The 13,728-nt window shown below is 44.0% G+C and overlaps 1 pseudogene; it reads right to left on the minus strand.

Moving 5' to 3' along the window:
- Positions 1–12,570: 12,570 nt before the first annotated feature.
- LOC148102361 (uncharacterized) lies at positions 12,571–13,361 on the minus strand (annotated as a pseudogene).
- Between the last annotated feature and the right edge of the window lie 367 nt (positions 13,362–13,728).

A 13,728-nucleotide genomic window follows, 5' to 3' on the forward strand; every position in this document is an offset into this window, starting at 1 on the left:
CGCAGTCCGAAACTATCGGCCTGCCGGGAGGTATTTCAAATGGGACTGTCCACTTATGTGGATCTTTATGAATTTTTGGTAGAATATAAAATCGCCGCTCTCTGGGCTCAAAATTTCCAATTAAGTACTGTCTTTGCTTTGCATTTATGAATTTTTTCTTTTTTAACGTATCCAAAATGTCAATCACTATGGGAACCGTGTCCATGTACATAGGTTTTGTCAATTTTTTATAATATACCGGATCGTTGAGTTGTCTTTCAACCTCGAACATGTATTGTTCCCTACTCATTATGACAACAGCTGAGCCTTTATCAGCTGGCTTGATTACAATATGCTTTGTATTTATTAACTCTCGTAGAGCTTTAGCTTCCTGCCATGAAATATTGCGTTTCTCAGTCTGAGATTTATAATGGTTTTTAAAGACGTCTACATCTGTATGAATTAAATTTTGGACTGGGGTTGGTATTAAATTCCATGGAGGTTCCCAAGTTGAAGTTCCAATAAAAGGAAGTTTCTCCCGCTTTTTAGAGTTCCTGTAATAAGTTGCCAATTTAATCTTCCTATGATAGTTCTGCATATCCAGCTGAAATTGATCCCTACCATCCTTGCCTATGTCGAGGGTTGGGACATATGTCAATCCTCTACTGAGCAACCTACGTTGTGGGTCAGTAAGTTTAAAATTCTTTGCTAATACCACTACTTCCTGAGCCTGGACGGACTGCGAGCCCTCTGCCCCCTCTCGTTCCAGGCTCAAGGGGCAGTAGAGTTTAGTGTCGACATCCAATGTTCAAACATTGCCCTTGCGGTGTCACTGGTCCAGTGCACATCGTCAATCTCGGTCTCAAAATCCTCCTCTGGTAAGAGGGGGATACAGGGCATGTTTCTGATCAAGTGCTCATTTAAGGTTTGGAGGTTTTCCTGTTCCTCTGCTGGGAGGTTTGGCGAAAAATTGATCAGTGGTATCCATATCTCCGCATAGGGGAACCTCCTCTTTGCAGATCGAAGTGCCCCCTGCAGATTCTTAACTGTGGTTTCCTTGGACTTGTTAGCCCTACTGTTGATGCCAAAGGACAAAATTATCTTTTCCACCACTAGATCTGGAGGTGGTCTAGTCTTTTCCATCAACGCCTGTGCGTGTCGAAAATGAGCACCTGGAAAACTATCCACCTGGAGGTTGCTGTTGAGGAAGTCTGGAAACCGACAAACATTAGAATCACCCATAATAAGCCACTTTTGTTCAACCTCCAACGACCAATCTGTGAGCTTCCGCTGAGTGTTTGGATGGTGTTTCACCCTAAACCTCGGCGGTTCTGGAGAAGTGAAGTGATCGAAGGAGTCCTCAAACAAATCATCACTGTGTACGGAGTCTTCTTCCCGGTGGACCTCAACATGAGATGCCCGTGACACAGGTGAAATCTGTATGTCGGCTTGCTCTAGATCTTCATTTTGTGCAGAAGAGTGCAGGGCAGCCGCCGCTGCTTCGGCCGCTTCCTCTTCCCTCTGCATTTCATCAAACAAAGCCTCCAGTTCGGGGTGCTCTGAACGATAGACGGGTGCTTCAGACTCCTCCTGGACCTCTGTGTTTTCACAGATAACTTCCAGGAAGGCCTCTTGGTCAGGGCGTTGTCTTCTCCTCCGACGCTCCTTTGGAGGTTCTGCATTACCTCCAAGCTCAGGCCAATCATCATCCTGAACCCTTAAATCTGTCATGGTTCCCGCCGAAACCATAACCTTGGGCCTCTGTCGGGGACCTTGCTGTCTGCCCAAATCTCTACTTTCAGAAGAAGTAGCAGTTGAAACCCTGCAAGTGGTCATTGTAGCCGTAGAAGTACCACGGGCTTGTGGAACCTCAGGCTGAGCCGGGGTTTCCATTTGCTGAGGGACCTGAACCTGTCCTTGCTGTCTATCCTCAGCCATGGCAGTAATCAGGGCTTCAGCGTGCTCAAGAACAGTCTGGGTGATACGCGACAGATTCCGTTTCGCCCAACGCACTGCTACTTCAAACGCAGATTTCCAGTCAGAAACCAGAAGAGTAGACAACTCTTCCAAAAGATCTGCAAGACCAGCCTCATAATGCTCCATAAGAATCTGGCAAGTGGTGTAACCCCAGTTCTTCGCATTAGCCTGGATCAAGCTCAAAGTGTGCTCAGTTGGAGCGGCTGGTTTAATCATTCCCGCTAAAACCTCAACCATTCTGGAAATCATTCTCGGCTCTGTTGTCTTTCCGGGCTTCAGAGCCACATTCTGCAAGTGGTGAACCATTTTGATCACCCCATGCATTTTTCTAACCAGTCTCCCAAACTGAGGGTCAGCTGGTTGTCGCCTAACCTCATTGCCTAACCCCCGTGGAGAAGGACCTCTTCGGGGAGGCCTTGGGTACGATTGGCGGACCACATCCGCAAAAGAGCGGGACTGAGAATTCCTGTACCGAAAGTTCCCTGCGGGAGGCGCTGGCCGGCTAGGATAAGGGAATTGATTCCTCCTACGAGGGTAGAAGGAAGGTGCACGGGCCATCCCACGGGAGAACCCCCGATCCCCGTCCGGGTTGTCAAGGAAGAGGCGCTGGCGCCGCCTTCCGTAGCGAACTACCTGCCACTCGTCCGCCATAACGAGTGGTTTTTAAGTATTTGTTTTTAAATTTTTAAATGTTTTTTTAATGTAAATGAAATGTAAAAAAATGAATTATTTTCTTCAACTAAAAGTGAAACCCAAAAGGGGCTCAAACAACTAAAAGAGAGCCCAAAGGCTTAAAAATCCCCTAAAAGAAAAACCTTTTATTTGGCTGCAAACAACTAAAAGAGAGCCCAAAGGCTTAAAAATCCCTTAAAACAAAAACCGCCTGTTTGGCTGTGTGGTAAAAAAATCCACAAACAACTAAAAGAGAGCACAGGGGCTTAAAAATCCCTAAAAACAAAAAACCGTGGTTTCCGGTTGAAAAAAAACCATCAAACGTGCCTCAGGCAACGTTTCGACCTTAAGAGGTCTTCCTCAGGCCTGTGAGGCACGAAAGAAAATAAAAACAACTAAAATCCAAGCGCTCAAAACAATGGCTGGCTGCTGGAGATGTGCACCGTTCGGCTGTCGAAAGCAGAATGAGCTCTCTCTCCTACCTGCGCTCCTTTTATACCCTCTGGTCTGTAATGTGTTTTTTTACCGTTCGTTTGTAATAATGTTGTTTCAGTGTTCTTGTCTTCTTATAAAATTAGGTTTTAACTTTGTATGTGTTTATCCAATGGTACTACAATGAATTATATGACATGAATTGAAAAAATACTTTTATTATACTATTTGAATTTATTTATTTATTTATTAATGTTAATGGTCATTTAACCTTTAAGATAGATGAATTAATATTTATTCTTTGACATTATAAAAATGAATTTACTATTATTAATTTAACACTACAATTTTTTTACCTTTTTTAACAAATCCAAATTAAAATTAGGGTTAGACATAGAGCCAATTTGGGTTATTAGGGGAAGGGGGAAAGGTTAGGGTTAGGGTAAGGGAAAGGGTTGGGGTTAGGGTTAGGGTAAGGGAAAGGGTTGGGGTTAGGGAAAGGGAGGGGATAGGGGGTAGAGGGGAAAGGGGGAGGGGTTAGGGTTAGGAAAAGGAAGGGTTAGGGTTAGGGTAAGGGAAAGGGTTGGGGTTAGGGTTAGGGTAAGGGAAAGGGTTGGGGTTAGGGAAAGGGAGGGGATAGGGGGTAAAGGGGAAGGGGGGAGGGGTTAGGGTTAGGAAAAGGAAGGGTTAGGGTCGGGGGGGGGGGGGGGGGGGGGTTAGGGTTAGGAAAAGGAACCGGGTTGGGGATAAAGGGTTAGGATGATACAAATTTGGACCAGACTTGGGTAAATTCCAAATAGGGTTGGACTAATAATTTGGGATCAGGAGTTGGGTCAAATTGCAAACTAATTTTGGATTAGAATTTACATTAATTTTGCATATTTAGGCCAGATGGTTCTTTGGTACCTAACAAAAAAATCCAATACTTTTCCTTCTTTTTACGTTCCCAATCCGTCCAGTTCACATTTCTTTGCAAGCCAGCCATTCTCATCGCTTCTTCACCATGAATTAAAAAATGTTTAACCAAAAGCGTTTCTGTTTCCTTCTTGTTCTTCACATTGTATCGATGTTGCATCATACGTGTGGACAATGTATTCTTGGTTTCTCCAATATACTGAACTCCACATTTTGAACAAAAAATGACATATATACAATTCTTCGAGTTGGTGCTGAAACCTTGCTCAACCCGAAACACTTTTTTCTCAACACTCTTGACGAACTTAAGTCTAACAAATTGGGACTCCAATCTCTGTGGTTTCCGCAAAGTTAAAGATGGCAATCTAGCTTTAACCAAAAAATCCCGCAAGTTCCTATTCCGTCTATAGGCTGAGATAACCTTAGACGAAGGAACAAATTGCTCTATATCTGGAACCGCGTCAAAATTAGTTTTAAATTTCCCATTTAAAACCTTGGAAATACTCGAATAGGTCGTAATCAGTGGAATCAAATTCCGATCATCCAATGTTTTAGATTCCCTAAAGGTCTTGAAGCATTCCCTAAGAAAGGACCTAGGGTAACCTCTGTTCCTCAAGGCCCTAAAAAGAGTCCTTACTGCTTCAAAAAACTCCACTCGTCTCGTGCAAATCCGATCAAACCGTAAGAGCTGTGCTTTCACAATTCCTCTAAAACAGTGTGTCGGATGGAAACTTTTCTTGTGGAGTAGTGCGTGCGTATCAGTTGTTTTAAAATGCACTTTAATATCTAACTTACGTGTCTTTAAGAAATCCGGTCCTTTAAACACCGTGGTATCTAGGAAATCAATCGAGTTTTCCTCAAATTCCTTCTTCAAGGTAATTGATGGATCGTGCGTGTTGAGAATTCCCACAAAGTTCTCAAATTCCTCACGTGATTCCGTCCAGATACCCCAAATGTCATCTAAGTATCTGAGATAACACTTTGGTTTCGTCCCACATTTGGCTAATACTTCATTCTCCCAATTGGCCATAAAGATGTTGGCATAGGCCGGGGCAAACCTTTTGCCCATTGCCGTGCCTTTCACCTGAAGATAATACTTTTCGTCAAAAACAAAATCGTTCCTAGTTAAGCTAATTTCCAGTAACTTCAAAAGTTCCTGATCCGGACGTTTGGGGTCTGGATGACTTTTAAAGGCATTCCTAACACAATTGATTCCCGCTTCAATGGGAATATTGGTGTATAGGTTATCTACATCCATACTAAAGAATGCGAAATCAGATGTGAGGGTTAAACCCCGAACCATCTCAATAAAATGATAGGTATCCTTGACATAGGCAGGATGAGTAACGGACAAAGGATTAAGATAATAATCTAAGTATTCGGCTATCAAATATGTTTCACTCCCGCAGTCCGAAACTATCGGCCTGCCGGGAGGTATTTCAAATGGGACTGTCCACTTATGTGGATCTTTATGAATTTTTGGTAGAATATAAAATCGCCGCTCTCTGGGCTCAAAATTTCCAATTAAGTACTGTCTTTGCTTTGCATTTATGAATTTTTTCTTTTTTAACGTATCCAAAATGTCAATCACTATGGGAACCGTGTCCATGTACATAGGTTTTGTCAATTTTTTATAATATACCGGATCGTTGAGTTGTCTTTCAACCTCGAACATGTATTGTTCCCTACTCATTATGACAACAGCTGAGCCTTTATCAGCTGGCTTGATTACAATATGCTTTGTATTTATTAACTCTCGTAGAGCTTTAGCTTCCTGCCATGAAATATTGCGTTTCTCAGTCTGAGATTTATAATGGTTTTTAAAGACGTCTACATCTGTATGAATTAAATTTTGGACTGGGGTTGGTATTAAATTCCATGGAGGTTCCCAAGTTGAAGTTCCAATAAAAGGAAGTTTCTCCCGCTTTTTAGAGTTCCTGTAATAAGTTGCCAATTTAATCTTCCTATGATAGTTCTGCATATCCAGCTGAAATTGATCCCTACCATCCTTGCCTATGTCGAGGGTTGGGACATATGTCAATCCTCTACTGAGCAACCTACGTTGTGGGTCAGTAAGTTTAAAATTCTTTGCTAATACCACTACTTCCTGAGCCTGGACGGACTGCGAGCCCTCTGCCCCCTCTCGTTCCAGGCTCAAGGGGCAGTAGAGTTTAGTGTCGACATCCAATGTTCAAACATTGCCCTTGCGGTGTCACTGGTCCAGTGCACATCGTCAATCTCGGTCTCAAAATCCTCCTCTGGTAAGAGGGGGATACAGGGCATGTTTCTGATCAAGTGCTCATTTAAGGTTTGGAGGTTTTCCTGTTCCTCTGCTGGGAGGTTTGGCGAAAAATTGATCAGTGGTATCCATATCTCCGCATAGGGGAACCTCCTCTTTGCAGATCGAAGTGCCCCCTGCAGATTCTTAACTGTGGTTTCCTTGGACTTGTTAGCCCTACTGTTGATGCCAAAGGACAAAATTATCTTTTCCACCACTAGATCTGGAGGTGGTCTAGTCTTTTCCATCAACGCCTGTGCGTGTCGAAAATGAGCACCTGGAAAACTATCCACCTGGAGGTTGCTGTTGAGGAAGTCTGGAAACCGACAAACATTAGAATCACCCATAATAAGCCACTTTTGTTCAACCTCCAACGACCAATCTGTGAGCTTCCGCTGAGTGTTTGGATGGTGTTTCACCCTAAACCTCGGCGGTTCTGGAGAAGTGAAGTGATCGAAGGAGTCCTCAAACAAATCATCACTGTGTACGGAGTCTTCTTCCCGGTGGACCTCAACATGAGATGCCCGTGACACAGGTGAAATCTGTATGTCGGCTTGCTCTAGATCTTCATTTTGTGCAGAAGAGTGCAGGGCAGCCGCCGCTGCTTCGGCCGCTTCCTCTTCCCTCTGCATTTCATCAAACAAAGCCTCCAGTTCGGGGTGCTCTGAACGATAGACGGGTGCTTCAGACTCCTCCTGGACCTCTGTGTTTTCACAGATAACTTCCAGGAAGGCCTCTTGGTCAGGGCGTTGTCTTCTCCTCCGACGCTCCTTTGGAGGTTCTGCATTACCTCCAAGCTCAGGCCAATCATCATCCTGAACCCTTAAATCTGTCATGGTTCCCGCCGAAACCATAACCTTGGGCCTCTGTCGGGGACCTTGCTGTCTGCCCAAATCTCTACTTTCAGAAGAAGTAGCAGTTGAAACCCTGCAAGTGGTCATTGTAGCCGTAGAAGTACCACGGGCTTGTGGAACCTCAGGCTGAGCCGGGGTTTCCATTTGCTGAGGGACCTGAACCTGTCCTTGCTGTCTATCCTCAGCCATGGCAGTAATCAGGGCTTCAGCGTGCTCAAGAACAGTCTGGGTGATACGCGACAGATTCCGTTTCGCCCAACGCACTGCTACTTCAAACGCAGATTTCCAGTCAGAAACCAGAAGAGTAGACAACTCTTCCAAAAGATCTGCAAGACCAGCCTCATAATGCTCCATAAGAATCTGGCAAGTGGTGTAACCCCAGTTCTTCGCATTAGCCTGGATCAAGCTCAAAGTGTGCTCAGTTGGAGCGGCTGGTTTAATCATTCCCGCTAAAACCTCAACCATTCTGGAAATCATTCTCGGCTCTGTTGTCTTTCCGGGCTTCAGAGCCACATTCTGCAAGTGGTGAACCATTTTGATCACCCCATGCATTTTTCTAACCAGTCTCCCAAACTGAGGGTCAGCTGGTTGTCGCCTAACCTCATTGCCTAACCCCCGTGGAGAAGGACCTCTTCGGGGAGGCCTTGGGTACGATTGGCGGACCACATCCGCAAAAGAGCGGGACTGAGAATTCCTGTACCGAAAGTTCCCTGCGGGAGGCGCTGGCCGGCTAGGATAAGGGAATTGATTCCTCCTACGAGGGTAGAAGGAAGGTGCACGGGCCATCCCACGGGAGAACCCCCGATCCCCGTCCGGGTTGTCAAGGAAGAGGCGCTGGCGCCGCCTTCCGTAGCGAACTACCTGCCACTCGTCCGCCATAACGAGTGGTTTTTAAGTATTTGTTTTTAAATTTTTAAATGTTTTTTTAATGTAAATGAAATGTAAAAAAATGAATTATTTTCTTCAACTAAAAGTGAAACCCAAAAGGGGCTCAAACAACTAAAAGAGAGCCCAAAGGCTTAAAAATCCCCTAAAAGAAAAACCTTTTATTTGGCTGCAAACAACTAAAAGAGAGCCCAAAGGCTTAAAAATCCCTTAAAACAAAAACCGCCTGTTTGGCTGTGTGGTAAAAAAATCCACAAACAACTAAAAGAGAGCACAGGGGCTTAAAAATCCCTAAAAACAAAAAACCGTGGTTTCCGGTTGAAAAAAAACCATCAAACGTGCCTCAGGCAACGTTTCGACCTTAAGAGGTCTTCCTCAGGCCTGTGAGGCACGAAAGAAAATAAAAACAACTAAAATCCAAGCGCTCAAAACAATGGCTGGCTGCTGGAGATGTGCACCGTTCGGCTGTCGAAAGCAGAATGAGCTCTCTCTCCTACCTGCGCTCCTTTTATACCCTCTGGTCTGTAATGTGTTTTTTTACCGTTCGTTTGTAATAATGTTGTTTCAGTGTTCTTGTCTTCTTATAAAATTAGGTTTTAACTTTGTATGTGTTTATCCAATGGTACTACAATGAATTATATGACATGAATTGAAAAAATACTTTTATTATACTATTTGAATTTATTTATTTATTTATTAATGTTAATGGTCATTTAACCTTTAAGATAGATGAATTAATATTTATTCTTTGACATTATAAAAATGAATTTACTATTATTAATTTAACACTACAATTTTTTTACCTTTTTTAACAAATCCAAATTAAAATTAGGGTTAGACATAGAGCCAATTTGGGTTATTAGGGGAAGGGGGAAAGGTTAGGGTTAGGGTAAGGGAAAGGGTTGGGGTTAGGGTTAGGGTAAGGGAAAGGGTTGGGGTTAGGGAAAGGGAGGGGATAGGGGGTAGAGGGGAAAGGGGGAGGGGTTAGGGTTAGGAAAAGGAAGGGTTAGGGTTAGGGTAAGGGAAAGGGTTGGGGTTAGGGTTAGGGTAAGGGAAAGGGTTGGGGTTAGGGAAAGGGAGGGGATAGGGGGTAAAGGGGAAGGGGGGAGGGGTTAGGGTTAGGAAAAGGAAGGGTTAGGGTCGGGGGGGGGGGGGGGGGGGGGGTTAGGGTTAGGAAAAGGAACCGGGTTGGGGATAAAGGGTTAGGATGATACAAATTTGGACCAGACTTGGGTAAATTCCAAATAGGGTTGGACTAATAATTTGGGATCAGGAGTTGGGTCAAATTGCAAACTAATTTTGGATTAGAATTTACATTAATTTTGCATATTTAGGCCAGATGGTTCTTTGGTACCTAACAAAAAAATCCAATACTTTTCCTTCTTTTTACGTTCCCAATCCGTCCAGTTCACATTTCTTTGCAAGCCAGCCATTCTCATCGCTTCTTCACCATGAATTAAAAAATGTTTAACCAAAAGCGTTTCTGTTTCCTTCTTGTTCTTCACATTGTATCGATGTTGCATCATACGTGTGGACAATGTATTCTTGGTTTCTCCAATATACTGAACTCCACATTTTGAACAAAAAATGACATATATACAATTCTTCGAGTTGGTGCTGAAACCTTGCTCAACCCGAAACACTTTTTTCTCAACACTCTTGACGAACTTAAGTCTAACAAATTGGGACTCCAATCTCTGTGGTTTCCGCAAAGTTAAAGATGGCAATCTAGCTTTAACCAAAAAATCCCGCAAGTTCCTATTCCGTCTATAGGCTGAGATAACCTTAGACGAAGGAACAAATTGCTCTATATCTGGAACCGCGTCAAAATTAGTTTTAAATTTCCCATTTAAAACCTTGGAAATACTCGAATAGGTCGTAATCAGTGGAATCAAATTCCGATCATCCAATGTTTTAGATTCCCTAAAGGTCTTGAAGCATTCCCTAAGAAAGGACCTAGGGTAACCTCTGTTCCTCAAGGCCCTAAAAAGAGTCCTTACTGCTTCAAAAAACTCCACTCGTCTCGTGCAAATCCGATCAAACCGTAAGAGCTGTGCTTTCACAATTCCTCTAAAACAGTGTGTCGGATGGAAACTTTTCTTGTGGAGTAGTGCGTGCGTATCAGTTGTTTTAAAATGCACTTTAATATCTAACTTACGTGTCTTTAAGAAATCCGGTCCTTTAAACACCGTGGTATCTAGGAAATCAATCGAGTTTTCCTCAAATTCCTTCTTCAAGGTAATTGATGGATCGTGCGTGTTGAGAATTCCCACAAAGTTCTCAAATTCCTCACGTGATTCCGTCCAGATACCCCAAATGTCATCTAAGTATCTGAGATAACACTTTGGTTTCGTCCCACATTTGGCTAATACTTCATTCTCCCAATTGGCCATAAAGATGTTGGCATAGGCCGGGGCAAACCTTTTGCCCATTGCCGTGCCTTTCACCTGAAGATAATACTTTTCGTCAAAAACAAAATCGTTCCTAGTTAAGCTAATTTCCAGTAACTTCAAAAGTTCCTGATCCGGACGTTTGGGGTCTGGATGACTTTTAAAGGCATTCCTAACACAATTGATTCCCGCTTCAATGGGAATATTGGTGTATAGGTTATCTACATCCATACTAAAGAATGCGAAATCAGATGTGAGGGTTAAACCCCGAACCATCTCAATAAAATGATAGGTATCCTTGACATAGGCAGGAAGAGTAACGGACAAAGGATTAAGATAATAATCTAAGTATTCGGCTATCAAATATGTTTCACTCCCGCAGTCCGAAACTATCGGCCTGCCGGGAGGTATTTCAAATGGGACTGTCCACTTATGTGGATCTTTATGAATTTTTGGTAGAATATAAAATCGCCGCTCTCTGGGCTCAAAATTTCCAATTAAGTACTGTCTTTGCTTTGCATTTATGAATTTTTTCTTTTTTAACGTATCCAAAATGTCAATCACTATGGGAACCGTGTCCATGTACATAGGTTTTGTCAATTTTTTATAATATACCGGATCGTTGAGTTGTCTTTCAACCTCGAACATGTATTGTTCCCTACTCATTATGACAACAGCTGAGCCTTTATCAGCTGGCTTGATTACAATATGCTTTGTATTTATTAACTCTCGTAGAGCTTTAGCTTCCTGCCATGAAATATTGCGTTTCTCAGTCTGAGATTTATAATGGTTTTTAAAGACGTCTACATCTGTATGAATTAAATTTTGGACTGGGGTTGGTATTAAATTCCATGGAGGTTCCCAAGTTGAAGTTCCAATAAAAGGAAGTTTCTCCCGCTTTTTAGAGTTCCTGTAATAAGTTGCCAATTTAATCTTCCTATGATAGTTCTGCATATCCAGCTGAAATTGATCCCTACCATCCTTGCCTATGTCGAGGGTTGGGACATATGTCAATCCTCTACTGAGCAACCTACGTTGTGGGTCAGTAAGTTTAAAATTCTTTGCTAATACCACTACTTCCTGAGCCTGGACGGACTGCGAGCCCTCTGCCCCCTCTCGTTCCAGGCTCAAGGGGCAGTAGAGTTTAGTGTCGACATCCAATGTTCAAACATTGCCCTTGCGGTGTCACTGGTCCAGTGCACATCGTCAATCTCGGTCTCAAAATCCTCCTCTGGTAAGAGGGGGATACAGGGCATGTTTCTGATCAAGTGCTCATTTAAGGTTTGGAGGTTTTCCTGTTCCTCTGCTGGGAGGTTTGGCGAAAAATTGATCAGTGGTATCCATATCTCCGCATAGGGGAACCTCCTCTTTGCAGATCGAAGTGCCCCCTGCAGATTCTTAACTGTGGTTTCCTTGGACTTGTTAGCCCTACTGTTGATGCCAAAGGACAAAATTATCTTTTCCACCACTAGATCTGGAGGTGGTCTAGTCTTTTCCATCAACGCCTGTGCGTGTCGAAAATGAGCACCTGGAAAACTATCCACCTGGAGGTTGCTGTTGAGGAAGTCTGGAAACCGACAAACATTAGAATCACCCATAATAAGCACTTTTGTTCAACCTCCAACGACCAATCTGTGAGCTTCCGCTGAGTGTTTGGATGGTGTTTCACCCTAAACCTCGGCGGTTCTGGAGAAGTGAAGTGATCGAAGGAGTCCTCAAACAAATCATCACTGTGTACGGAGTCTTCTTCCCGGTGGACCTCAACATGAGATGCCCGTGACACAGGTGAAATCTGTATGTCGGCTTGCTCTAGATCTTCATTTTGTGCAGAAGAGTGCAGGGCAGCCGCCGCTGCTTCGGCCGCTTCCTCTTCCCTCTGCATTTCATCAAACAAAGCCTCCAGTTCGGGGTGCTCTGAACGATAGACGGGTGCTTCAGACTCCTCCTGGACCTCTGTGTTTTCACAAGATAACTTCCAGGAAGGCCTCTTGGTCAGGGCGTTGTCTTCTCCTCCGACGCTCCTTTGGAGGTTCTGCATTACCTCCAAGCTCAGGCCAATCATCATCCTGAACCCTTAAATCTGTCATGGTTCCCGCCGAAACCATAACCTTGGGCCTCTGTCGGGGACCTTGCTGTCTGCCCAAATCTCTACTTTCAGAAGAAGTAGCAGTTGAAACCCTGCAAGTGGTCATTGTAGCCGTAGAAGTACCACGGGCTTGTGGAACCTCAGGCTGAGCCGGGGTTTCCATTGCTGAGGGACCTGAACCTGTCCTTGCTGTCTATCCTCAGCCATGGCAGTAATCAGGGCTTCAGCGTGCTCAAGAACAGTCTGGGTGATACGCGACAGATTCCGTTTCGCCCAACGCACTGCTACTTCAAACGCAGATTTCCAGTCAGAAACCAGAAGAGTAGACAACTCTTCCTAAAGATCTGCAAGACCAGCCTCATAATGCTCCATAAGAATCTGGCAAGTGGTGTAACCCCAGTTCTTCGCATTAGCCTGGATCAAGCTCAAAGTGTGCTCAGTTGGAGCGGCTGGTTTAATCATTCCCGCTAAAACCTCAACCATTCTGGAAATCATTCTCGGCTCTGTTGTCTTCCGGGCTTCAGAGCCACATTCTGCAAGTGGTGAACCATTTTGATCACCCCATGCATTTTTCTAACCAGTCTCCAAACTGAGGGTCAGCTGGTTGTCGCCTAACCTCATTGCCTAACCCCCGTGGAGAAGGACCTCTTCGGGGAGGCCTTGGGTACGATTGGCGGACCACATCCGCAAAAGAGCGGGACTGAGAATTCCTGTACCGAAAGTTCCCTGCGGGAGGCGCTGGCCGGCTAGGATAAGGGAATTGATTCCTCTACGAGGGTAGAAGGAGGTGCACGGGCCATCCCACGGGAGAACCCCCGATCCCCGTCCGGGTTGTCAAGGAAGAGGCGCTGGCGCCGCCTTCCGTAGCGAACTACCTGCCACTCGTCCGCCATAACGAGTGGTTTTTAAGTATTTGTTTTTAAATTTTTAAATGTTTTTTTTAATGTAAATGAAATGTAAAAAAATGAATTATTTTCTTCAACTAAAAGTGAAACCCAAAAGGGGCTCAAACAACTAAAAGAGAGCCCAAAGGCTTAAAAATCCCCTAAAAGAAAACCTTTTATTTGGCTGCAAACAACTAAAAGAGAGCCCAAAGGCTTAAAAATCCCTTAAAACAAAAACCGCCTGTTTGGCTGTGTGGTAAAAAATCCACAAACAACTAAAAGAGAGCACAGGGGCTTAAAAATCCCTAAAAACAAAAAACCGTGGTTTCCGGTTGAAAAAAAACCATCAAACGTGCCTCAGGCAACGTTTCGACCT

Source organism: Neolamprologus brichardi, chromosome 7 (assembly GCF_056152115.1).
Source record: "Neolamprologus brichardi isolate AB-2024 chromosome 7, ASM5615211v1, whole genome shotgun sequence".
Taxonomy (NCBI): domain Eukaryota; kingdom Metazoa; phylum Chordata; class Actinopteri; order Cichliformes; family Cichlidae; genus Neolamprologus; species Neolamprologus brichardi.